This window comes from Tachypleus tridentatus, chromosome 11, assembly GCF_004210375.1.
Source record: "Tachypleus tridentatus isolate NWPU-2018 chromosome 11, ASM421037v1, whole genome shotgun sequence".
Lineage (NCBI taxonomy): Eukaryota > Metazoa > Arthropoda > Merostomata > Xiphosura > Limulidae > Tachypleus > Tachypleus tridentatus.
Genome location: NC_134835.1, coordinates 42,381,883 through 42,408,785, shown reverse-complemented (window position 1 = coordinate 42,408,785; position 26,903 = coordinate 42,381,883). Strand labels below are relative to the sequence as shown.

The 26,903-nt window shown below is 34.8% G+C and overlaps 2 long non-coding RNA genes across 9 annotated transcripts in view; one reads left to right on the top strand and one right to left on the bottom strand.

Annotated features, from left to right (window-relative positions):
* Positions 1 to 3,823, top strand: LOC143232034 (uncharacterized). Its single transcript, XR_013017349.1, has 2 exons — positions 1 to 195; positions 413 to 3,823. It is a non-coding gene; the product is annotated as an uncharacterized LOC143232034 (long non-coding RNA).
* The window catches only part of LOC143232033 (uncharacterized), a 31,268-nt gene continuing 5,307 nt past the window's right edge, over positions 943 to 26,903 (bottom strand). Inside the window, exons 2-5 of one of the 8 annotated variants that reach the window (XR_013017342.1) lie at positions 25,328 to 25,441; positions 22,629 to 22,681; positions 15,314 to 15,399; positions 943 to 4,927 (exon numbers count right to left, since the gene is read on the bottom strand). This is a non-coding gene — a long non-coding RNA (uncharacterized LOC143232033). Of the gene's footprint in view, positions 4,928 to 10,821; positions 10,905 to 15,313; positions 15,400 to 22,628; positions 22,865 to 24,704; positions 24,901 to 25,327; positions 25,442 to 26,903 lie in introns of those variants that run through there. The other 7 variants (XR_013017341.1, XR_013017344.1, XR_013017345.1 and 4 more) reach the window with 7 other exon arrangements.

Below are 26,903 nucleotides of genomic sequence, written 5' to 3'. Positions count from 1 at the left end.
TCTTTTCCCTTTTGGGATTGCAATGAAAATAAAATAAAAATTTTGAAAAACACAGCTCTCAATGTTGTTATCTGGGTTAGAGAAGCCTTTTCTCTAACTTTTAAGTAAAGACCCTTAGCATATGAAATATTTATTAAATAAAAATCCACAAGTGTTTTCTGACGTGTATTTCAGTAGTTTAAGCATATTATATGGGTAAGTCAGAATAAACCTTATAATTATTCATGACGAAGTAAATAAAGCATGAAAATATCTGGAATTTTTGTATTGTATATTTTTGTAATTTTACTATTAACGTTAAAATATTTCCAGGTTGATTTTACTTTTAAAGATTTGTTTTAATCAATAGTAATAATTTATTTCATAACATTGGTTAAAATTAAATAGAAAAATAAAACTATAAATTTTACAGGTATTATTTCCACATCAAAGAACATCTGAAATAGTCACTTTTGAGGGTTGCCTGCTGGTACAGCAAATTTACAATGCTAAAATCAGGGATTTCATTCCCCTCAGTGGACTTAACAGATACCCCACTGTGGTTTTGTATAAGAAAATACACACACACTTTTGAGGAAAAATTTAGAAAGTCTCATGTAAAATCCCAACATAATGGTAGCTTACCACTTAACTTACAAGAAGTGCATTATTAGAGCTGTGGAGGTCTCACAATTAATCAGTACCAGATGTTACACAACTTGTTCAATATCATCTTCTGCAGCAGACCTCATGACTTAGGAGAGACAAATATCTCTCAAGATTGATAATAAATATACATCAGTTAGTCGGATGATTTCCATTTGCAAGACAGGCTAATGCTTTCAAAGAGATAGAAGCCATGAAAAAATAAAAATTGACAAAATTAAGTACTAGTCCTTTGATTTGCAAGGTTTTGTATGGATTACTATAAGGTGAATAAAGTAATGGACTGGATCAAAACCATTTTTGACATGGGATTTTGGCACGTACAACTTGATAAAGCAAATATAAGGAAAACATCTTGTACTGCAGGAAATGATTATGTCAATTTGCTGTGTTACCTTTCTGATTATGTAAACCATTTTTGTTGCATCTTGATATTTAATAGAAGACCATTAGTTTTGTCTGAACAACCCTAGATTGTCATATATTACTGGATGTAGGAGAACCTTTGATAATACAATGATAAACTAAGAAAGGTTGTGGATTAGACAAAGATAGAGAACTTAAGTTGAATCCTATAAAAATTGTGAATTATTCTATCAACAGACAAGTTCCATGGGACACATATCCAGTATATGAAGTTTTTACAGATGCGTGAAAGATTTACTCTGTCAGAATTGGCTAATGCCAAAGAATCTACATGAATTAAAAGGATTTCCTAGACTGTGCTCTTATTATCAATTGTTCCCTGAAATTGTTTTCTGAGATAACTCATTCTTTACACATATTACTTGAAAAGCTGAATACGTTTTGCTGGACTGCTGACTGTGAACAAGCATTTGACAAATTGAGGAAAGAACTGACCACTACCACTGCCTAGCACACTAATTCTGAAAGATCCATTAATTTTAAATAAAGCCACCAGTGATTTTGAGATAGAGCATTTTTGTCACACGTATGACACAGACAAAACACATATTGTCTACTATAGAAAAGCCATAACTATCTACCTATAGAAAGACATTGAATGTTGCAGGAAAGAGGTATCGTAAAACTCAGAAAAATCTAATAAGAGACGATTGTGCCCTAAGTCAATTCCATCATTCCCAATATGGACAAATGCTAACAATTCAAACAGAAAATGCAGCATTGAAATGGTTGGTGAAGTTTTGGAATTCAGAAGGCCAGGTAGCAGAATGGCTCTAAAATCTACAACTTTAATATTGTGGATCAACTTGGATGGAACCAATGCATTATCCTGATTACCATGTTTTACTGAAAGATCAAAATAGTGAAAAGAGGGAAGTACAGGATAGTAAAAGACTACCAACAAAGTATAATCCAGAACATCACATACATAAGTGATGAAGAATTAACACTTAACTGAAAGATGCTCAGGCAAAAAATAAGAGTTTCAGATGAATCATTTAGCAGATAAAAAATAATGCAGAAAATATTTTTGTCAAACAGTCACTCCATACATCCAAAGACAAAAATGTAATGGGCACAGTATGATTTCTTATGCTTAAAGAGGGCTTGTTATGTCAAACCAGAGGACAGAAACAATTAGTACAGTCTTCATTCTGAGGCACTAACATCTTTGCAACTATTTGATGTCCAGACACATACGTGTTAAGAAGACATTGTAGGTAGTAAGAGAATGTTTATATTGGGTTAGGTGTCAGAAATCTGTACAGAATTTAAATCAACCGAACCCTGCTGTGACAAAAAAAAAAAAAAAAAAAAAAAAAGACAGATGAAACAGCATGGGCAGAAACAGTACTAATCTATTAGAGCTCCAGGAAAAAAGCTGTCAATGTACTTGGGTTTTGGCTACAGTGAAGCTGTGGTAAAAAACATGCTATGGTCATGATGAACCACTTCAAGAAAAAGTAAGAAATATGTGTTCTTCCCAATCAGGAAGCAGTAACTTTAGTAAGGAAACTTTTCAACAAATTTGTTTCAAGATTTGGTGTGTCTATGGAACTTCATCCACTTCAAGGAAGAAACTCTGAGTCAGACTTGTTTGTGGAAATGTGTTACATTCTTGGAATATAAAAAATCCAGGACAACAACCATTTTCTCTACATGGTGGCAAATTAAAACTGCACATTGTTCTGCAAACTTAGCTATTTATATGGATGAACATCAAACAATGTTGTATCAAAATGTGTCCCAGTTATTAGTGGGTTATGTTACAGAACAATATACAGTAAATGGCAATACACCATTATTACTGATGTATGGTAGAGAACTTAAAGGGTTGTTATATTTTCCATACTCTTATCCAGAAAATAGTCTCTCATAAGTCTTACACAGAATAAGTAGAGAGATTAAGGAAAACCATCAATATCATACATGACTTTATTCAAAAAGACTTAAATCAGCTTGTGATAAAATGAAAGATGACTATGATATTAATGCTGATGAAACTGGATTTCACCTTTTTAATACGATGTGTTCCACATGTAGTAAAAGTTTTGGAAATAAAAGCTCCAGCTACAAATTATTTTAATACATATCTACAAAACAGTTCTGGAAGTAAAAGCACCAGCTTGAGATTATTTCAATACATCTATAAAACAGTCCTGAAAGTAAAAACACCAGATACAGATTACTTTCCACAAAATGTTTCAACTCCTCTCTTAAGAGCTATCTTCAAGCTACAGTTAAGAAAAAAAGGATTCACCTGTGTCAGTTACTTCTTAAAAACTATATGTTAAACATACACGTAGTAATTATTTTTATAAATTCAGTTTTAAGCTTAAGACCTAAAGCAAAGCTTGATATTTCAATGTATATTATTCATTTACATTTTCTTTATTTTTGCATTTTATTACAACAACTAAAATTTTGAAATGTGTAGATCTTTCTCTCTGGAAGTAAAAACACCAGCCACAAATTGTTTTAACATATTTAAAAAACAGTTCTGGAAATAAGGACATCACCTACAGGTCATTCTAATATATGTACAACACAATTTTGATTACAAGAAGTGCAACTTACAAGATACTTTTGAATTGTGTGTTGCATAACAAATTTAATTTTTTCTTCTCAACAGCATTCACTGTTTACTGTTAGTTGGAGCACCTACATAATGTAATGCTTTCAATTTGTAATTCCATGTTACTTGTGTCAAGGATTTTTGTGATTTGAATTAAAATGATCTTATTATGGAAAATATTATCTTTACACACTACACAAAATCAGAGAGAAAGAGAAGAATCAAAAGTGAATTAACATAAGATACAAAAGATTAATTTATAAGAGAATTTTATACATGTAATATACAAAAATACTAGTGTATATTATTAAACCCACAAATAAAACAATGCAAACTGATGAAAGAATGTTGAAATGTTAAATCTGAAGCCTCAACTCAAGAGATAAAAGGAAAAAGTACAAGATTTCTTCTGTAGTTAGACATTTCACAGAAGTTCAATAATGTTAAGTAAAAAAAGTCGATTATCCTTCTTTTTCCTTCATGCTTAAAAATTACACATTATTTTTTTAGTAACTGCACATATACTATAGCCCTTGTTAACCAAATGTATTTCCTAACATTTACCATTAGAGATTACAATTACCTCATGATGAACTTCTCTGTTGTTCATCATATGCAGTATGCTTTCTCACTTATTTTTGCGTTATTCATAGGATTTACTGCTGTAAAGTTTCTTTGCTGTTAATAGTAAACATTACTTAACATTCTTTCCTTTGTAATCACACATAATGTACAACAAGATTTGACTACATGTATTTCATAACAAGTATGTTTTAAAACAATTATGAAATATAACATAATACAGAAAATTACAACAGTTGTAAAACACAGTATCCTTAAAAGCAAGGAAATTTTGGCCATTTGGGAGTAAACACTTCATAACATAATGCCGTGTAACTTATATTTACTTATCATTTTATGCTAACTATACATGTATTAATGTTTTATTATAAACACCAGTTTTCAAAGATTTTCATTGTGTTTACTTTTTAAATACGTTATGTGTTATCTTTTGCATGCATGCAATTGAAAACCTATTACATTTATCTCAAAAAATAATATAATCTTGGTAGACATGATAATGGAAAAAATTAACACATCATGCAAATAATTTTGGAAATAGCTATTTTAAAATATCAATTTGGAAGAATTACATCTTCACTTAATATAGGCACTAGAATTTTCTGTGTTCTCAGTATGGATTTATATTCTAACTTTTCAATACATCAACTGGGGATTCAGGGCACAGGTCCTGTGTGCCAGTGCTTGGCAAAACCTCCACTATAAAATTAAAACAAATGTTTTGGTTATAAAAAAGAACGAAAGCAAAATCTTTATCACATTTCAAGTTTACACATTTAACTTTTTTTCTGTTTTCCAACAAGGGTATCTTACTGAATACTTATAATATAGCATTTGATAAAATACTTGGTTTTAAATTTAAAATCTTTTCTAAAGAGCATTAACTTGAGTTAGAAGGAATTTATGTTTGTTTTTGTTCTTATCTAAAATTCCATAAACACAGTTACATTAATTAAGCATTATAAACATTGAATATTATTGAATAATTTTGGTTGCAGCAAAACTTTACAACTACATGTATAAAGTAATTTGAATTTATATTAATATAGAAGGAATTGCATTTTCCTTCTTAATTGACTTTTTAATTAAAAATCTTTGAGCTACAATTTCAATATCAGGTGCCTCAGTCTAAAGACTTCATTTGTTCTAGCTGAAAAGCATACAATTAGCTATATACATTCTTTCTATTGTGGGAATTGAAACCAAGATTTTACTGTTACAAGTCCATAACTTTATTGCTGATCCACCAGCAAAGATCTAAGGATTGAAACTGACTTATTGTTATGAATTAAATATATATTATGAACCCATATTGTAAGACATTATAATTTTCCTATTCTGAAAATTTATTTCTGACAGGTCCTTACTTCTGTTTGTATACATATCTATTCTTGTTTAGCATTGCTTTCTAGTTACAAACATTTTTTTGTATGCCACAAAACCTTTCATTCCATGCACCCCTTGATTCACATGATAAATTTAACCGATTTTCACATGCAAACTATCATGTGACAAACATCCATCAATAGAAATACCACATACCCATGTGACTCCCTCTATCCTGTTCTACCTAACTATCACTTCTAGCTTAGCCAGAAACTTTAGCACTGGTTGACAGTCTGGAGGAAGGATGATAATTGTGAGTGGAAGTAAGAAAATTATAACTTTTGACTAGGTACCTTACTTCCACTTGCATACAAAGCTAAAATCTCACACTGAATAAGTGAAGGTACTGGTGTAAGGAAGAAAATAGGAGTATCTGAAGGGCAATCAAAGGAGGGAGCCCTCTAATAAGACAATTATATATGGGAAACAACACCATTTCTGTGCCATATATACTCTTTGCACAGATATGTAAAAAGTGTGACAGATATGGACAGAAAACTGTGAGAACTACACCTCAATGAGAGAGAACACAGGTTGGACAGTGATCTGAGCCACTGCCCCTTATTAATAGAATGTGGGTAAATTAAAGGATGTACAGAAAGGGTAGGATGAGGATCATACCATCTTCATCTCAAGTTAAACTGACAGGAGGAGGAAATTCCACCACCAATCTGTGAATAAGGCACATGAGTGAGTGAGCTTGCATAAATAGTATAGGATGGAAGGAGAAAGATCACAAGCAGAGGAGAGCTGCCAAGGGATGAAGAGGTGGAACAGTTAGCACATATGTGTAATATATTAAAACAAAGAGTACAAAGGGGACATAGAAGTCTATATAGATCAAACTGGAAATAGAGGTGGTTAGGTTTGTTTTGAAATTCATGCAAAGCTACACAAGGGCTATCTACACTAGCTATCCCTAATTTAGCAGTGTAAGACTAGAGGGAAGGTAGCTAGTCATCACCACCCACTGCCAACTCTTGGGCTACTCTTTTACCAATGAATAGTGGGATTGGCCATCACATTATAACACTGCTGCAGCTTAAAGGGCAAGCATGTTTGGTGTAACGGGAATTTGAACCCATGACTTTCTGATTACGAGTTGAGCGCCTTAACCACCTGGCCATGCCAGGCTGAAATAGAAGTGGAAAATAGAAGGAATGGAAATCTGCAAGAACAAGGTATTATCCAATTTCTCTGCCAAAGTTTTGGGAAGGACAGATCAATCTGGGTTAGGAAGAATATCAGTGGCAAGCAAGTTCAAACAACAAGATCCACATGTCAAAAGGAGAAGGAAATATGTTTTAAGTGATAGATGAAAGATGGAACAAAATAACAAAGAATCAAACAGAGGTAAAGTAAACCTTGAAATACTGTATGCCTTGAAGGTTGACTAATCCAGAAGGAATGCAGCAACAGTGATAAGGCATAAGAGGTAAAAACTGTATCATATAGGAAAACAAAAAGTGTGAGATAAGGCAGCATGGTAACCTGTGATTGAGGAGATAGAAGTCCCATAATAACAGGAACAGTGGAACGAACAGGGGTTTCATTCTAGAATAACAAATTATAACAAGAAAACAAATGTATAGACTAAGTATATTAATATTATTATACTTATCTATATATATATGATATTGACCTTCTAGTTGTGCCTAGCTAAAATTAACCACCAATCCAAAGACCAATGGCAGAAAATGTTCCACTTACAGTGATAAACCTCTATGGAGATAGGGCAAATGAAATGTACTAAAAATGAAGCTACTCAATGTGACAAACTGGATTTCTTTGCCAAAGTTCAGATAAAAACCAGGCATGAAAAAGAAGTATAGAAAGCGCTGGATGAACTATCTGAGAGTGAGTGTTGCTAAAGATAGAATAAATGACATGGAGTAGCATAATAAAAATCACCCTCGAAAGGAGTCAGATAGGAAGATAAACAAAAAGATTTGTCTGGCTAATCTTGACTGAATTCAGACAGCCAATGCAAGTGAATGAGGTACTGGAGACTTAACCAAAGTAATATGGTACTGAGAATTGTGGCAAATGCCTCCAGGTGTAGAATACCTCCCATAATGAATAGCTACCAGAACACTTAAAAATCTATAGACCACTTTGTTGAATAAATAATTTCTGGGGTGAAGACAATCAGTGACAAAGTTGAAAGCAAGAGGTGCATGACATGCAAGGAGATTAATACTTTATGTGTGGGCCTAAAAAAAGGAGATCCAATGTTTTATTACAAAATAAATGAGAACGAGTGTTTCCCTGGTGATTAATATGTGACCTCTCCATAGGACTGCTGGCTATATAAAGAAAATGATCCAAAGCCTGATGTATAGTGAGAAGTTCCAGGATATTCATGTGGTAAAGCCATTTAGTCAGAGATCACTGACATGAAGCTCCTTGCTACTCAATCCATGCTCCCCAGCTGTGAAGTAAAGTGTCTGTGAAAAGATGTATATTCAGATGAGGGGGAGGAAGCAGAACATCTAACAATGTCTCAGCCTTGCCCATGCACCAATGAAGATTGTATATAAAAGAAGGAGAAAAGGCAATATAAACATTCAAGCAATCCTGCACAAGGTTCCATTGGTCATAGGGAGACCACTGGAGAGATCTCACATGAGCACAACCAATGGGAATGAGTGCTGTCATACTGACATATAAAACCACATTCCCAAAAGAGATAGGACCTCTAAGCAGTAAAAGAAGGACCAATAAGGGTGATGAAAACTGCCAGCTCCATAGAATGGAGTCCAGGAGAAGGCTGAGCCATACCGAGATAAGTGTAAAAAATACCCAAATGATACTGGGTTGAAACAAGGAAGGAATTCTTCAACTTGATGAAAAAGGTAGCCCAAGCCACCTCCATAAGAAGAAGACGAGCATGCTGGGTGGACACCAGGTTGGAATAAGCCAACAGTAGCCACTAATCCATGTTATGGCATAAGCACAACTCTCAAGCATGCATATGTTTAGCAAAAGCACTAAACAAAATACTTATGGTGTTGAAGCAAGTCCAAAAGGGGGAGTCCAAAACTGATAAACTACCTTGTGATGAACAAACCAAAGACAGTGTCTCAACAGACAAGATATAGGAATATGTAGATAAGTATTCAAGGCATCTTCCTTGGTCATCCATAAACCTAGATAAAAATCCACCTGAATGTGAAAAATGACTCCAGATCGATCACAGGTCACCAGTTTCCTTGTATCCCCAAAACAACCTGGAATCAAATCCTGGAGAAGAGTGAATAACAGGTTTGATGGCATTCTGAAAGAGAATTTCTTGTATCACCTAGGAAAGATGCTGGCATGTGGTAGGAACCTAAAGCAATTGAAAAGAAACGAGTATCTGAGATAATGAGTGAGGGGAGAGTAAGTTGATGACAAGGCCTTCAGTTAAAAACTGAAACACCCAGAGATCCTTGGAGAATTCAGATAAAGTCTCCACTGAACTGAAACCCACAGGATAGTCACTGATACTGTTTGTGACATGACAATGGACATCAAATAAAACAAAGAGAGGAATACCTCCTACAGGAAGGAACAGGTTATAGATGGGAAATGGAAAGAAGGGATGGTCAAGGCTCAGGGCAAGACAAATGATCAACCAATGAAAAAAAAGAAGAGTTAATTGTTGTCTTGCTGATTCCACTCTGGATTACAAAATTGTCAGATTTCCAAATACCAACCTAGGAAGAAAAGAAGCAAAGCAAAAGTCCTGAATATAAGTAGGTGCCAAACAGACTTGAGACAATGCAAAGATTCCAAAAACAGAGGAACCATGTGTGAAAAGAAAGAGTCAAAGTTGATAAATGTGTCAATATTGATGTAATTAAGGTGAATGTATTCCCTGAAAAACCTTCAGGATCTGGTAGACTGCCTCAGAGGGAAAGTGGATGGTGGACATATACTGTAGGATAGATGTGATGGGAAGACAAAAGTAAGAATAAGAAAATTGGGCATTGAATAAATGAACAGGATAATCAGGATCCACCCCCAAAATGGGCAAAACTGATTTTAGAATCAAGGAATGGAAAAACATCCTGATGGTAGACTAAAGCAAACTAATCCAAAGTCTGTGGAGCGTAAAGCATGATAGACTCTCATGTAATGGGGAAACACAAAAGACTGAGAGGAAGGAGTATAATGTAATAACGAAGGAAGAAAATTATAAGTAACTGGGGAAAAGATAAAACAAAATATACCCATGAAATCATATTAAAAAAACAACCTGTATGAGACCTAGTTGATCCTACAGCATGAACTTGGGACGTCACAGCAAATTCAGATGAAAGAAAAAAGCTGTCAAATGTTTCACTTGAAACAGGTTGGGTTTGTTCAGAAGAAAGTTGGGCAACACCAGGTGAAGGTGGTTAGCTCAAATCTCTAGATGATTAATTGCCAATAATTCTATAGTTGAGGTTCTCCCCACTAGAAGATATAAACTTTAAAGTGGATACTGGAACTTCAGAATTCATAATTCAAAATGGATAATGAACATAGTTATGTTGGTAAAAAGAAATAAAAAATATGAAAATACTTGTATTTAATAAATAACCTTTAAAACTTGGTAGAAATATAAAATAATTCTACTTCAGTATAACTTAGAAATTAGTACAACTGGATAACAAATAATAAACTCGGTAAGAGTTTATTATGAATACTAAATCATTGTGAAGATTGAAAAAAAACCTAAAAAAACTGAAGAGAACACAAACTGTATGCCCAAACACAAGCACTGCTAAACAAGAAGTGACAATTAGATAGAACAGCATAGAGGGAATTATAAGTCACAAGGATGTGTGGCACTTGTACTGGAAGATGTTTGCCACATGATAGTTCACAGGAAATACTCAGTTAAATCTTGTAAATTGAGGTATGTGTGTGTGAATGAGAGGCTTATTGTATGTGAAAAAATGTTTGCAAATAGAGGGCAGCACTGAACAAAAATAGCTGTGTATGTGGCATAAGTAATGAACCTCATGGGAATAATAATATTTAATGAAATATTTCATTCCTTGCACATATAAAAAGAGATCTTGCAGTTTTCAATCATTACTGAGTGAACAAATGGCTAACAATTGTGTGCATAAGCTACTCTTAAAAAATGTATACATTATATGCAAATCATGCACTTTTTCTTAGCCACTGCATACCAACAAGTTTAAAAATAAAGCCTAATTACTCCAGCTTATTACCTTGTCATTTTTCAGACTTAACTATAGCATTGTGTTTTTCAGAGACTTTTCACTAGCTGCTTGAAATCAGTTTGAAGTTAATTCTATTAAATAAAAATATTATTTCTTTCAGAAAAAAACAAACTAGTTGCAGACCTACACTAGCAACTCAAAATGTCAATCTAAAACTTTAAAAGCAAATATAGTTTCCAACCAAATACAGTATTCTTTGTCTAAACTTTCTCTTAAACAAAATATTTCATGCTTAAAAAATTTGAAAAATTTAGAAACTAAACTGTATGTATTTATAAAGTTAAAAAGTTCCTTATTTAAGGAATCAAAAGTAAAACAATAAGCATAATATAAGCTACCTGATACATACTGAGGTTTGATAAAGGCATCTAAAGGAAAGAGCCATAAATTGTGTCAATAATACTGCAGGGTCTTCACTGTGAGAACGAAATTATAAGTATGTTACGAGAGCTGAATATAAGACTAATATGAAAGTATCAGAAGATTGGTTGGCTAGAGTTGTAGGATCAATTCAGTGGTGAAAGGGGAGCTTCTTGGAAAGAATGGTTTAGATTTAAGTAGGATAGGGGCTGGGTTTTGTGCAAGGACTATAACTCAGCTGTAAGGGCAGCTTTAAACTAAAGGTAAAAAAATGGTGAGGGCTAGGTTAAACTATATGCAGAAATAAAAACGATGTCAAAAACAAGGTATAGTGTAGGTACAAAGTAAAGAAATAGTGTAAAGAGTAGGTAAGTTAAATTGTCATTGTTCTAATGCTGGAAGTATAAGAAATGAAATAATCACTTTAGAGAACTAGTCAGAATAATGGATTTTGGCATAATGGGAATGACTTAAAGTTCATTAAATGCATGGCAAACATTTCTTTGAATAACAGAATTATAGGTTATTTATGAGAGATAAGTACTAAAAAGGAGGAAGACTAGTTGTTTTATATGTAAAATGTAAGTTACATCCTGACAATGTGAATGATAAGAACAAGGATTTATTTCTGTTTGGGTTTTTATTAGAAGGAGAAGGCTTTTAGTCTGGATTTGTTATAGAACACCAAATGAAACATATGAAATTAATGAAATACTTCAGTGAGATTAAGATCTCAGCTGTGAACTCATAATTATGGAGGATTTAGTTTTAGGCATACAGATTGTGAAATGTTTGAGTCAAACCATAAGAGATTATGAATTTTTTTTAAATTTTAGAAAGTATTCACAATGCACTATTTTCTTCATCAATTGGTCTGGGAACCTAATAGGACCAGTGACATTTTAAAATTATTGTTAACAGCTAATACAAAAATGGTTGAAAGGGTGGAAAATGGGAAACTTCTGGGTGTAAGTAATAATTGATCATTAAAGTTTGATGTTTTACTACATAAAGAGATCAGAAATTAATTATTACTTTGGTTAAAAATAAAAAAAAGCAACAACAAATTTTGAAAAAATGCAATAAAAATAACCTGTATCAACTGTAGATACTGATCAAATATCAAAACAAAATTTAAATATTCAAGAAAGACATATTCCTTATTAAAAAAAAAAGAATGTGTGCAAATGAAAAACAGAACAAGTTCACTCACAAAAGCTAAAAGGAATAAACAAAGAAAAGCATTATAAGTTTAATAAATTTAAACTGAATGTTTTGAGAGAAAAATTAGAGGGTTACAGAAGATCAGCACAGTTTGTCAAACAGGAAATAAAAAAGGTTACATGAAAAAAGTTTATTGAAAATATAAAGCTAACCATGAGGATTTCTTTAAATACATTAAAAGTAAACAAAATGTTGGTATAGGAGCAGGGCCTTTGAGGGGTGATCAAGAAAGGCTCATATCTTATGATTATGAGATGGCTGGATCATTAAATTCTACTTCTGCTTAAAATATTCCTCATTCAGAATGGTTTCTAGATGTAAACAAGATAACAACGTTAAGTCTGAACTTATTACGAAAAACTTTGGGATATTTAAAGAGTAATGAGTATCTTGGGCAAGATATTTCCCAAGGGTTTTGAAGGAGGTTAAAGATTGGATATTTGAGCCATATGCTACTGTTTTGTTTTTAAGTTCTTGGATAGTGGGCAGGTGCCAGAGAACTGGAAGTTAGTTAACTTTATTCCTCTTTTAACAGGAAATAATAAAATTATTTCCAACAATTACAGATCTGTTAATCTTGTATCATGGTAGAAATTATTTTTGAAAGTCTGATAAAAGTTGGTTTGTAAAGCCATTTGATAAAGTCAGAAATTTTGTCATATGAGTAACATGGTTTTATCAGGGGAAAATCTTGTCTTACTGGATTTTCAAGAAGCAATTCAGAAGATGTCACATAAAAGATATAAAAACAATGACCTCTATAGGTGTAGGGAATAAGTTGACTCACTGAATAGAAAAGTGGTTAGATGGAAGAAAGTAGAAAACTGCTATAAATGGAGTTCAGTCAAATTGTACTAATGTCTTAAGTGGGAAACATCAGGACTCTGTGCTAGGACTTTGCTCCTTTTGATTCACATTATTGATACAGATGAAAGAATGGTTAATAAATTACTCAAAATGTTAATGTTTATTGGGTGAATAAATGACAGATGGCTTTTAATTATATTAAATGCAAGGTAATACAAGTAGGTTATCATAACTAAAGTTATAATTTTGATGAGAATAACATCAAGCATCATAGAAGGAAAAGATCTTCATGTACTAGGCAATCAATCTCTTAAGTTATTCAGGCTATGTGCTACTACTAGTGATAGAGCAAATAGGATTTTAATTGTAGCTAAAGAAATGCTTAATAAAAGTTTATAGGGCACTGTTAAGACCATATTTGGAGTATTGTGTTCAGTGTCATCTTATCCTAGAAAAAACATTGAATTGTTGGAAAAAGTTCAGATGAGAATTACTAACATGATAACTAGGATAAAAAGGTTGTAATACAAGGCCAAGTTAAGATCTGATTGAGATGTTTAAAGTTGTTAGAAGAGTTGACAGTGTTCACACAACATATTTTGTAAACTTAACTGTGGTAATGGAAGGACTAAAGGACCCACATACAAATTTTGGCAGGGTAGATGTTATCTTCAGAGAAAACAGTTTTATTTTTCTAAAAGGGTATTTAGCCTTTGAAATGGGTCACCTTCTGGTAAAATGGATGAAGTAAATTTAAGTAAGTTTAAGAGTTTGGTTTGAATTTCATGCAAAGCTACACAAGGGCTATATGTGCTAACCCTTGTCCCTAATTTAGCAGTGTGAGGGAAGGCAGCTAGTCATTACTGCCAACTCTTGGACTATTCTTTTATAAATGAATAGTGGGATTGACCATTACATTATGGCAATCCCCACGGCTAAAAGGGCAAGCATGTTTGGTGTGACGGGGATTCGAACTGATGACCATTGGATTACAAGTCAAGAGCCTTAACCACCTGGCCACATCAGACCTAAGTTTAAGGGAAGGGAAGGGAAGGCTCGATAAATATTTGAATGATAAGGGTGGGCTTTGTTTATCTTAAACTTCTAGTGAAGGAAATGGATTAGATGGGCTAACTCATTCTTTGTAGTCTTTAAATTTTATGTTTATGTTCATACCATGAGGGTGACTTACAATTGAAAAGCATTTAATTTAAGAACTAATATTTGTTTACCTAAAACTTTTTAAATATTATGTTAAAAGAATAAATTGAAGTCAAAATACACAAAAATCCTCAGTAAAAACGTACACCTGAATTGATTGATTGATTGAGTGTTTTATGGCACAAAGCAGCTAGGCTATCTGCGCCAAACATCCGGTAAAAAGGTAAAAATAAATAAATGTAGTAAAATACATAAAAGGAAATGAAGGTAAAACAAAAAAGTATAAAACCAATGTTGACACCTAGTGTACAACGTTAAGAGAGAAAGCAGAGTAAAAGAAGTTGTAAAGTACTTACTCTAGCAAAATGGTAATGATCATAACCCGCCAGGAAGACTAACAGGTAAGTTCAAGAACCACCGTCAGTAACCTGAAGTTGGCCTTTCCAGTCCTGGTTCTGGGTTATGTGTCATAGCAGCCATTATCAAAATGTAAAAGAATAGAAGTTTTAAAAGACACATAGCAAAATCGTAATAATGAGTAGACAAATGTTCAGTAAAAAGATAAAAGTAAAGTAAATGGAGTAAAATTTGTAAAAGTAAATGAAGGTAAAAACAAAACAGCAAATAAAACAGAAAATGGCGTAAAAACCAATGTTGACATCCAGTCTACAAAGTTGTAAAGGACTACCTGTAGCAGAATGGTAATGATCATAACCTGCCAGGAAGACTAACAGGTAAGTATAAGAACCACCATCAGTCACCTGAAGTTGGTCTTTCCAGTCCTGGTTCCGGGTTATGTGTCATTATGGCCAGTAATAAAAGGTAAAGTAGTAAAAGTGTGAAATGACATGCAGCAAAAGTGTAATAACAACTCACCAGGATGACTAACGAATAGTTCAAACGAATAGTTCAAACAGCAGTTAGTCACCTGAAGTTGGCCTTTCCAGTCCTGATGTCGAGTTATTTGATGTTCTGGCCATTTTCCAATGTCAAATTGAACGAAAGAGAATAAAACTGTAAAAAAGGAACCACAATTAAAAAGGTGTAATGAATAAATATGCAACACTTAAATGAGATTAAAAAAATTAATGGGCATTAAAAAATTAAAAACTTTATCAAGGTGGACAGTGATACCATCACCAATAACACTGTCCAATGTTACAGATAGACCCTGGGAAAAAATATGTTTAAAATATTGCCGTCGTTGAGAATTGAAACGATGGCAAGAAAGTAAAACGTGGCTGATAGTGATTTGAGTGTCACACAAACTACACATTGGTGCATCAGTTCCAGATAAAAGAAAACGATGAGTTAAAAAACTGTGACCAATGAGTAGTCTAGTTAGAACAACTTCCTCCTTCCTAACTTTATGGAAGCTAGATGGCCAAAGTCCAATATAGGGTTTGATTTGAAAAAGCTTGTTGTCACGTTGCTCACTCCAAGTGGACTGCCAGCTGGTACGGAGCCGAGCCTTGAAGACAAGACCATAGTCCATGTACGGAATAGGCACAGGGGTGATAGTGCCGGAGCAGATAGATTTAGCTGCTGTGTCTGCAAGCTCATTCCCGCGAACACCAACACGGCCTGGTATCCAGAAAAACTGGATAGAAGTAGCAGTTAATGAGAAATGGGCCAGTCGGTTTTGAATATCAGCGAGAACAGGGTGTGAGCCAACGTGTAGCGATTCCAGGGCCAGTATAGAACTAAGTGAATCAGTATAAATAGTGCAGTTGGAGTATTGCTCAGCTGCAATATGATCCAGGGCAAGAGATATGGCATACAGTTCAGCAGTGAACACAGAAGCTGTAGAGGGGATTCTGCGTGCAATTACTGAACCACAGCAAACCACAGCAGAGCCCACTGAATTACCTGATTTGGAACCATCTGTATAAATGGGAATTGAATGATTGTTCGAAAGATGTTTATTAAATAAAAGACGGTACTTCCAATCTGGAGTATCTGCCTTTTTTAGATGACTGAAAGAAAGGTCACATTTGGGGGCTGTAATAAGCCATGGTGGGATGGGCTGACCTGTGGAATCTGCAATGTTATCCAAGGACAGACCCAATTCATCCAATTGCGCCAAAATGCGAAGGCCAAATGGAGCAATGACAGATCGTCTGTTCTGAAAAAGTACAACCCACCGAGGAAGGAATACACATCCCCAAGTGAGATGCTTTGTTAAGGAATGAAGTTTCGAAGTATATTGTAAAGATAGTTGCAAACGGCAAAGGTGCAGAGAAGGTTCATGAGATTCAACGTATAAGCTTTGAACTGGAGAGGTACGGAAAGCCCCAGTGCAGAGTCGAAGTCCTTGGTGATGAATGGGGTCCAGCATCTTTAAGGCCGAGGGTCTGGCAGATCCATAGACTCCATAGTCGAGTTTTGATCGAATAAGAGCACGGTATACCTTTAACATCAAACATCGATCTGCTCCCCAACTGGTAGAAGAGAGGGCACGGAGGATGTTCAGTGCTCTTGTGCATTTGACCTGAAGCTGCTTTAAGTGTGGTATAAAGGCTAGCTTACGATCAAAGATAAGCCCCAAGAACTTGGTCTCTGGGACCACTGGCAGCAAAACTTCACCGATATGAAGTTTGGGATCAGGGTGGATACCCCGTTGATGGCAAAAGTGCATGCATACGGTTTTAGAGAGAGAGAAATTAAAGCCGTTTGCCATAGTCCACTTCAGTACACGATTGAGAGCAGTTTGTAGTTGCCGCTCAATATATCTCATGTTCGACGACTGACATGAGATGTGAAAGTCGTCGACATACAGTCCATTCACAATAGTGAGAGGGAGTTGTTCAGTGATGGCATTTATCTTTATACTGAAAAGTGTGACACTCAAAACACAGCCTTGAGGGACTCCAAGTTCCTGTACAAAAGAACGGGAAAGTGTCGAACCCACACGAACTTGGAATCTCCTGTCCATTAAAAATTTTTTAATAAACATGGGTAGATGGCCTCGTAACCCATATGTATGGAGGTCTCGCAAAACGCCATACCTCCATGTTGTGTCGTAAGCCTTCTCAATGTCAAAGAATATTGATACAAGATGTTGGCGTTTGAGAAAGGCTTCTCTGATAGATGTTTCAAGATGAATTAGGTGGTCTGTGGTGGAGTGCTGTCGTCAAAACCCACACTGGGTGGGCGAGAGGAGATTGTTTGATTCGAGGAACCAAACAAGACGAGCATTAACCATCCTTTCTAAGGTCTTACAAAGACAGCTCTTCAAAGCAATTGGACGGTAGTTTGAAGGAATTATTGGATCTTTCCCTCATCAAGGACATCAAGAGAAGCAGGAGATAGATGGTGCAGCATGTCATAATGAACATCATCAGGTCCAACAGATGTACTGGCAGACCGATGAAGGGCCATTTTCAGTTCCACCAGTGTAAAGGGACAATTATAGTCAAAGAAACAGTCAGTTCGAAAGGAAAGAGGTGAACGCTCTGCCCGAGTCTTGATGGCCAAAAAGGTGGAGGAACAAGCAGAAGTGCTAGATACCCAGCAAAAGCTTTCACCTGGAGTATCAGTGATGCTCCGGACATCAGCCACCTCCTGACCATCAGAGAGTAAGATCGAGAGGGGGGACAGAATTGTAGCGCCCATTAACCTTTCGAATCCTGTCCCATATGATCTTGGAACTGGTGGTAGAAGATATGCTAGTTGTGAACTTAATCCAAGATTCCTTCTGTCTTTGACGTCTTACCCACCTAGCATGTGCACGGGGTTTGAAAGTGTGGGATATCTATAAAAAGTATCCCAAGCCCATTTTTGAGCCTTCCGTGGGGGTAATCCAGAGGGGATAATGTCCATTAAAATCCCCCAGGATTAGAAATGGAGACGGCAACTGTTCAACTTCAACGAGAGCATCAAGGTCTGATTGATCATATGTCTCTCCAGGGGAAAGGTAGAGAGAACAAACAATGATGGTATGACCCAAGGAAACACAGATGGCTACGGCCTCCAAGGGTGTGTTGAGTGACAAAGACAAGATGGGCACATGCTGATCAACCAATAGTGCCACCCCTCCATGTACTCGTCCATCACACAGCCTGTCATTTCTGTACAGAGAAAACTGCCGAATGGAGACTGTATCAGCAGGTTTGAGAAATGTTTCTTGTAGGGAAAGACAAACAGGATGGTAGGAAGCAATCAGTGTTTTGATATCATCCAGATTAGAACGTAAACCTCAAGAGTTCCATTGTATCAAGGTGGCCATTTTTAAAAACGGGTAGGTGAAGTGGCTGGAGAACCCTTCTGTTTACGACCACGTCTTTTTTCCTTACTGTCCTTAGTCGGAGGAGGTCTATCAACCTCCATGGATCCTGCCCTGGGTTGATTGGGCAGGTCTTTGTTATTGGAAGGGGATTCCAGCGACTGAGGACGTGAACGAATGATTGTTTTGCCTCTTGGGGTGGGAGAAAAAAGATGTATCAGAAGAAATGCCTGTATTTGAAACTGAAGGACGTGGATCTTGAGGTTTGTTGGAACGTATGGGAGGAACAGAGATGGGCGTGGAAGTCGATTCATCAACCTTTTTAACCACGGAGGTCAAAAGGCTTTTCATTTGTTTTGAAAACGATTGTCTTGGAGGCACAGAGAGATCTGTCTGCACTCCCACTGTAGTTGTGGAATGAAGTGCAGCAGCATATGTCCGAGATGGAGTGGTGGGCAGCAATTTCCGGGCCTCAGGATATCTAATGTTATGTATCGTTTTCAAATGCTGCACCTCTTTTTCCTCCAACCATTTTGGGCAAGAACGAAAGTAAGAGGGGTGAGAACCATTGCAGTTGATGCAATGTGGGTCTATGTCACATTCATATGCATCGTGGTCCTTGCCCCCACAACGAGCACATGTCAGAGAACCACGACATGATGTCTTTGAGTGGCCGAATCTCTGACATTGGAAACATCGGAGAGGGTTTGTATTGTATGCCCTGCAAATGAGATAACCTGCCTTGATGTGGCAGGTGCACGTGATGAAGTAAATGTCAAAACGAGGGTATTTGTTGGCAGTATAACTCCATCTTTGCGAGTGGAAATGCGCCTCACTGCAGAAACTCCTTGAGTGGAGAGATCAGCGAGAATCTCTGACTCAGGGACGTTCTTCAAATCCCTCTCAACAATAACTCCTCGTGATGAATTCAAAGTAGCATGAGGTGTAACCTCAATAGGTATATCCCCAATTGCCTTTGAATTCAAGAGGAGTTCACTGTGTTGGGATGTGGATGTTTCAACCAATATGTCTCCAGATCGAAGCTTCTTTACTGACTTTGGAGAGCCAGCAAGTCCCTCTAGACCCTTCTGAATAAAAAAGGGGGACAATTGCCCTAAAGGTTTTTCCAAAAGAGAATGTAATATAAGAAAATGAGGTACGTGTGTTACAGATGTTGAAGATTGCTGTTCAGAGTCTTCAAGACGTGGTCGCTTACCCATTGACTGTTTTTTCACAATTTTATTTAAATTTTTTGAAGGAGGATCCATAGGAAAAAGGAAAAATTTCGGTACCCACTGACCCCACCCACCATGGAGCCCTACAAGGGGACGCACTACAAAATCATACAAGGACAATGCAGCAACGCCAGGGTTTCGTGAGCACTATACCCAAACACCAGCATCAGGCACAATGTCCACAACACCCATTGAGAACTTCCAACACTGGTACTTGGTTGACTCTAGCACAAATGGACCAGCCGATTGACCCAAGGGGGGCCACCCAAAGGCCGCCCGTCTACAGGAATTCAAGGCCAAAGTGGTGTGTTAGGGTTGGACCCCTCAACCACCAGGATCCTCTCCTCCCCTTCACGGGTCACCACGCACGGCAAACACGTGGGTGGATGTTTAGATCCCAGAGAAGGCTACTAGACAGAACAGAACGTTCCCTTGGAGGTCCCCTCACCACGAACAGGTATCCACACCGAGGGGCGTACACCTGAAATTATTTGATTTGTCATATATCATATGTATTTTCATGTAAAATGAGAGGCCATCAAAGCTGTTATTTCAGAATTCTTTACTTAAAAAGAATAAAAATTATTTCAATGAATTAAACATATAGCAAACACTAGTTATTTTTATTTTACCTTCACTGAATGTGTTGGAAGTTTAAAATATTATGGAACACATTTCATGCTAGAAATAATTTCTCCCTTTTTATTTCACAAACAAACTTCTCTCATTTGAGATCATCTTTAAAAACCTTTCCACACTTATAATACATAAGGTTCAATCTTTACAGATTGTTTCTGTTTTGTTTAATTGCTGGAAATACTCACTTTACTGATACTGTATTCTGATTAAGGATTATGGAATAAAAAAAAATTGAAAAAAATTTATAATTGTGTCACACATACCTTCAATATAACAAGCTTATCTATCCATATTATCTCTAACCAAGTTTCTATTTTCATTTCAATAACAATAAAACTTTATATCTAAACCAAAGTATTCTAACAATAGCAAGAATCTTAATCCTGTGTTTACAAACATGTATATGAAATGATATTCTGAAACAAATTTGAAAGGATCATTGAATGTGAGAAATATATGAATATACAACTTTTAACATTTCAGGCGAGCCAATCTTCTAATCAAGTGCATTTAAAGATATTAAAGAAAGAAAGCAACAAAATATTTAGAAAATAACAAGAACAACATTTTATAAGTTCATGATAATGCTCAATGTATGGATGTTGAGAAAAGCAGTTTTAGACAATATTATTACTTAACTATGTATTTTTACTACCTTTACTTCTGCTAGTAACTTTAACAAATATGGAGATTTTGCTTTGAAATAATAGCTTCTAAATACACAATGAGGAAGAGAAAATATGTAGGTTTTTTTTACTTGTTGTATAGCAGCTCATAGAGTGGCTCTAAGTTTTTCTCCAATACAAACTTTCAGCTCATAGCTCTAACCCTTAACCAATTTGAAAAATAATTACAGCCATAGTTATTGAGGATTTTCTCTTGTTTATACATATTGCTTATCAAAATGGTTTATTTCTTTAGAGCAAAACCTCAGACTTCAGATTTGTAAGGTTGTAGACTTTCTGTTATCCCACTGAGGAATATTATCAAAGTGGAAAATATTTTGAGTTTTAATATTTTTTCACCCATGATATAATTACTTAAGAAAGATATAGAAATTTTAATAAACATATAAAATTATTCATGATTCAGTAGACTAATTAATATATACTTTGAGACATTGTGTCATTCCAGTAGTAAATAGCACTGAAAAAGCAGTCAAAAACAGAGAATAAGTACATTAAAATATGAAGTTTCTATATATACCTGCCAGACTTGGTCACTTAGAGAATTTGGGCACTTTTTCAAAGATAAATATTTAACAAAAATGTACTTGCCACATAAAACGTTTGTAAAAAAAACTTATTTTCACTTGAACTGTTGTCACATCTAAAATTAAATATTAAAAAATAAAATATCTCTGGGCTCTTTTGGAATCAAGACCCTTTAAGCCTTTGTCCCTACTAAAATCAAGTAATCTCTGACCTTTTGCATGTGGCTATGCATATAGAAAAAAGTAATCCTCTATCAAAACTTAACATTTTACCTACAAGTCCAAATATGTTTATTTTAATCCAATACTATCTCTAAAATCTAACAGATCATTATAGCATGTCATAGAATATGACAAAAAATGTTTTTAAATTCTCATTTTTGGTCATTTTACAGCATAAAAAAGCACACCTCTCTAATTTTTTGTGCCATTATGTGTTCTCTGTTATCCTAGATATGGAACAAGATATAACAATGAAAATTAAATAATTTTTATAGTAGTAAAACATTTGAAACTTCAAATTCTACTTAGAATATTTCTACATCTTCAGACTGTGTCTTTTCACCTAATTATTTCACAATACAGCATAAAAATAGCATAGTAAGACCCAGTGTGGCTGATATAGCCATGGAAATGCCACTTTTTTACTCAGTTTAGAAATAAATATTTTTAATGTGTAAAGAAACTATATAAAATTCATGTATACACTTGCAGTGTTTTGTTGTTGTTTGCTGTTGTTTATTAGACATATAGTTCAAGTCTACTGTTTTGTATTTTAAAACTAGGTACAGTGTGTTAATATAAAAATGATAATGTATCATGATATTGAGTCACATGCATCACTTTCAAGAGCCATCACCTCATTGATCCCTCAGACTTCAATACTATCACCTGTATATTTATTAAGATAAAATAAGAGATCTTAACCTACCTGCATAAGATGACTCTTCTATCCCTGGAATCATCCCAGTAATTCTCTGAAGTCTTTCAAATAAGTCAATAACATGTTATTTTTGTTATACAAAGAGACCAAAATTGTATTTACATTCCAAGTGAGACATGTATTGTTACACACCTTCCTTACAGCAAGTGAGTGGATATAAGATGAACTGTACTGAAGAAAGTCAAAACTCTACACAGGTTGAAACATTAGGTAAAGTTATTACTCTGTATGAAAAATATTAAAAAAGCAGACATCAGAATTAAAGATAACTAACATATTTTGTAACAAAAATCAAAGAAAAATGTAATATTACAAGATAAAGTAACAGCATATACATACCATACCATATAAATCTATAATAAATACCTCTGCAAAAAACAAATACCATTCAAAAACGTGCATAACAAAGAAAATTAAATATGTAGGTACAAACATGTTACTTTAATTTTTCATGAAGTTGTTTGTCATTTTTCTGAATGTAAATAAACATAATACATTTAAAATCACCCTTTCATCATAAGCCAAATCAAATTTGCTCAAGAAACTATATCTTTACAAGGAAGAGCGTGTGTATGTGTTTCTTATAGCAAAGCTATATCAGGCTATCTGCTAAGCCTACCAAGGGGAATTGAACCCCTAATTTTAGCATTGTAAAACTGTAAACTTTCTGCTGTACCAGCAGGGGACATTTTGTTTGTCTGTTGGTTTTTGAATTTCACGCCTAGCTACACAAGGGCTATCTGAGCTAGCCGTCCCTAATTTAGCAGTGTAAGACTAGAGAGAAGGCAGCTAGTCATCACCACCCACTGCCAACTCTTGGGCTACTCTTTTACCAATGAATAGTGGGATTGATCATCACATTATAACATCCCCATGGCTGAAAGGGCGAGCATGTTTGGTGTGACAGGGATGAACCTGTGACCCTCAGATTACGAGTCGAACGCCTTAACCCACCTGGCCATGCTGGGCCAGAAGGAAGCATACAAGGAAGAAAAACAGTGAAGTGTTTTCATGTCCAGTCAATGATTTACACACACACACATATAAGTACAACAAATACCTGAATATATTTTTTGCAATAGCTCACCATAACATGACTATCAGGAAAAGAAGATATTTCTGCCAAGTGGTGACTGAGTATACCTTCTCCCTCAGAAAATTGTTTGCAGGTTCCATTTAAAGGTAATGAATATGTAGCACCATATCAGAAGGAAATACAGAATTTACAGCTTGCAAGCCATTGTATAAGTGAAACAGCTTTTTGTTGACTACAGGGCAGATTTCAAAGGTTAAGATTTTGGGCATGACAAAACAGCAATAGCCTTTATTGCCACATATCTAACCAAACATGATATGAACATGATAAGTAAGTAGATGATAGCTATGAAACAGCTCCTGTGATACCAAGCTAATTCTCTGTAGTAAATAATCTCAAAACGTTTCTGTTACTAATAAATTATACCAAGTGCACTTTCCTACAATGATAATTATTTATTGCTTTCTGTATATGTTTGTATCAGCAAACAAACATTATCACTATGCATTAAACCATTACCAAAATATTTCCTGTGCTGCTTAGTAACATATTTAAATACTAGTTACTCATATATTCAGTACTTTACTAAATACAGGTAAGTAACAGAAGAAGGGTAATATTTGAATTTGCTAGTTTCTAAATCATATGTCCTCGTTTTTGTTTTATGTTATAAAGCTTAGACAATTGCTGTTATTCAATATGTTCTTTGCCAAAAATAATTTCTATACTTGTAACTTTTTTACAAAGCATTACTGCTTTAGATTAAAAGGATTACTTAATAAAAATATTGTCTCTGCATTATTTTAATAAATCTCAATACTGTTAAAATATTAAAAAGCATGTTTTATCCATAATAAATTGTACTTTTATATCACTAAATATTATGCACAGTACATTCAACATATATAAAAAGCATAACGATGAAATTCTGAACATTTATCAATTTCATAATGACTGTTAATCTTATGTATGTGAAAATGGGATAGCAGCACGAAACAGTTATTCGTTCAATTCCTTTTCTCACTTACTTTCCACTTATTCATGCAATCTACGAAAACTTGTGGTGGTTCTTTAACCCATCTTTTTTTATGCACATCTGTGTATTACTATATTTTGTTAGTACTGGAAAATATGTATTATGAACTATTTCTTGTATTTCTATTAATGTTGTGGGAAATTCAACAAGTCTTTGGAAAAGACGATGTATTTCATCCTGCTATCTTATCAATATGCTCAGGGTTTCTTAGCTCCCTCTTTTATTTTTCCCCAATATTATTTAATAGTAATAATAATATAGTTTTTGACAAGTTTTTTCTGATTCTTATAGGCCCGGCATGGCCTGGTGGTTAAATCACTCGACTCTTAATCCGAGGGTGACAAGTTCGAATTCCCATCATACTAAACATGCTTGCCCTTTCAGCCATGGGTTCATTATAGTGTGATAGTCAATCCCACTATTCGTTGATAAAAGAGTAACCCAAAAGTTGGCAGTGGGTGGTGATGACTAGCTGCCTTCCCTCTAGTATTACAACACTGCTTAGTTAGAGATGGCTAGCACAGACAACCCTCGAGTATCTTTGCGCAAAATTCAAAACAAACAAAACTGTTTCTTATATAAATGTTACCATACTAAATAACCTTTATCCTTTACCTTGCGTTTTTGGAGATATTTTTAACCAGGTATTGTTCTTGTTGCTTGCTATTTCACTATATCTTCCACAAGATGATAAAAAGTGGCTTCCTGTGTTCACTGATTTTTATTGTCCTAAAATAAACAAAGAAGTAAGTATTTGCATTTTCAACTGATGACACATTAATAATTGAATAAGGTTTCTAATGAAAATGAGTTAGGGATATTTTCCACAATAGAAAGATAAAAGTATATTTTTGAATTAAAGGCTAATATACTTTCTTAACAAAATATTTTATAAATTTAGATATAACATCTTCAATGATATTTAAAATCATTTCATTCACAAACACACGTGCTTTCAACTCAAAGCTTTGCTGTTTTAAATCAGCTGTCTTTAACCTCCGCATGATAAGAAATTAATGATGGTCCAATTTTACTCTAACGTAAAGCTGTAGTAAAAAAGTTTTAAATATAGCTCAATTGACTTTATGTATAGGTGGGAAAAAACATTTTGGTAAAAACTGAGCGGTTTTATTTTGTACATGTAGCTTATGTTTAGACCAAATCTGACACCTAATTGTGGGTTGTAAAAATATATCAGTATATCAAATTTTAAAAAAATCCATAAAGCTAAGTATATTTTTATATTAATGTTTGTTTGTTTGAATTTCGCACAAAGCTACTCGAGGGCTATCTGCGCTAGCCGTCCCTAATTTAGTAGTGTAAGACTAGAGGGAAGGCAGCTAGTCATCACCACCCACCGCCAACTCTTGGGCTACTTTTTTACCAACGAATAGTGGGATTGACCGTCACAATATAACGCCTTACGGCTGAAAGGGCGAGCATGTTTGGTGCCACCGGGATTCGAACCCGTGGCCCTCGGATTACGACTCGAACGCCTTAACACGCTTGGTTATGCCGGACTTGTTTTTCTATGAAATAAAGCTTCCGTACTTTCTATGCGAATAACAAAAAACAAAGAAAAAGAAGGAATCCTCAATAGCTACGACAGTTGAAATTCTTTTAAGCATAATTAGAACAAATTAATCTGCGACACCTTTTCTTCCCTTTTTATAAGCTATATTTATTGTTCACCAGCAATACTAAGTGTGGGTGCCAAAATACCAGATTATATTTTATTACACATCAGGATCTCTACAAGCCTACTCTCAAACTGACATTTTTTTTACAAGATTAGACTAAGTTAATCTATGATGCTTTGGAAGTGGTCAAATACATCAGTTGGATTTGACTTTCGGAGATCAAAATTGTAATTAGTTCTTAAAGCAGTCAAGAGATGACGAAACTACAAGCTAAAAGTTTGTATTCGAGAAACTCGAGCCATTCTATAGCCACTATGCCGCGGCTAGAAATAATAAGAAACTCAATCGAAATTGGAGACTTGTTGTCTCGGGTAATTCTAAATGAGTTGTTTTGAAATTTGATATATGAAGTAACGGTTCAATAGAGCACATACACTGAAAATATGTGTTAGTTTGGATTACAGTAGTCCGATCTACAGAAATTGGAAACTCACTAAATTGTCACTCTTGATAAGACTGTATTCTGCAGGTTGTTTTGGCCTCATGACACA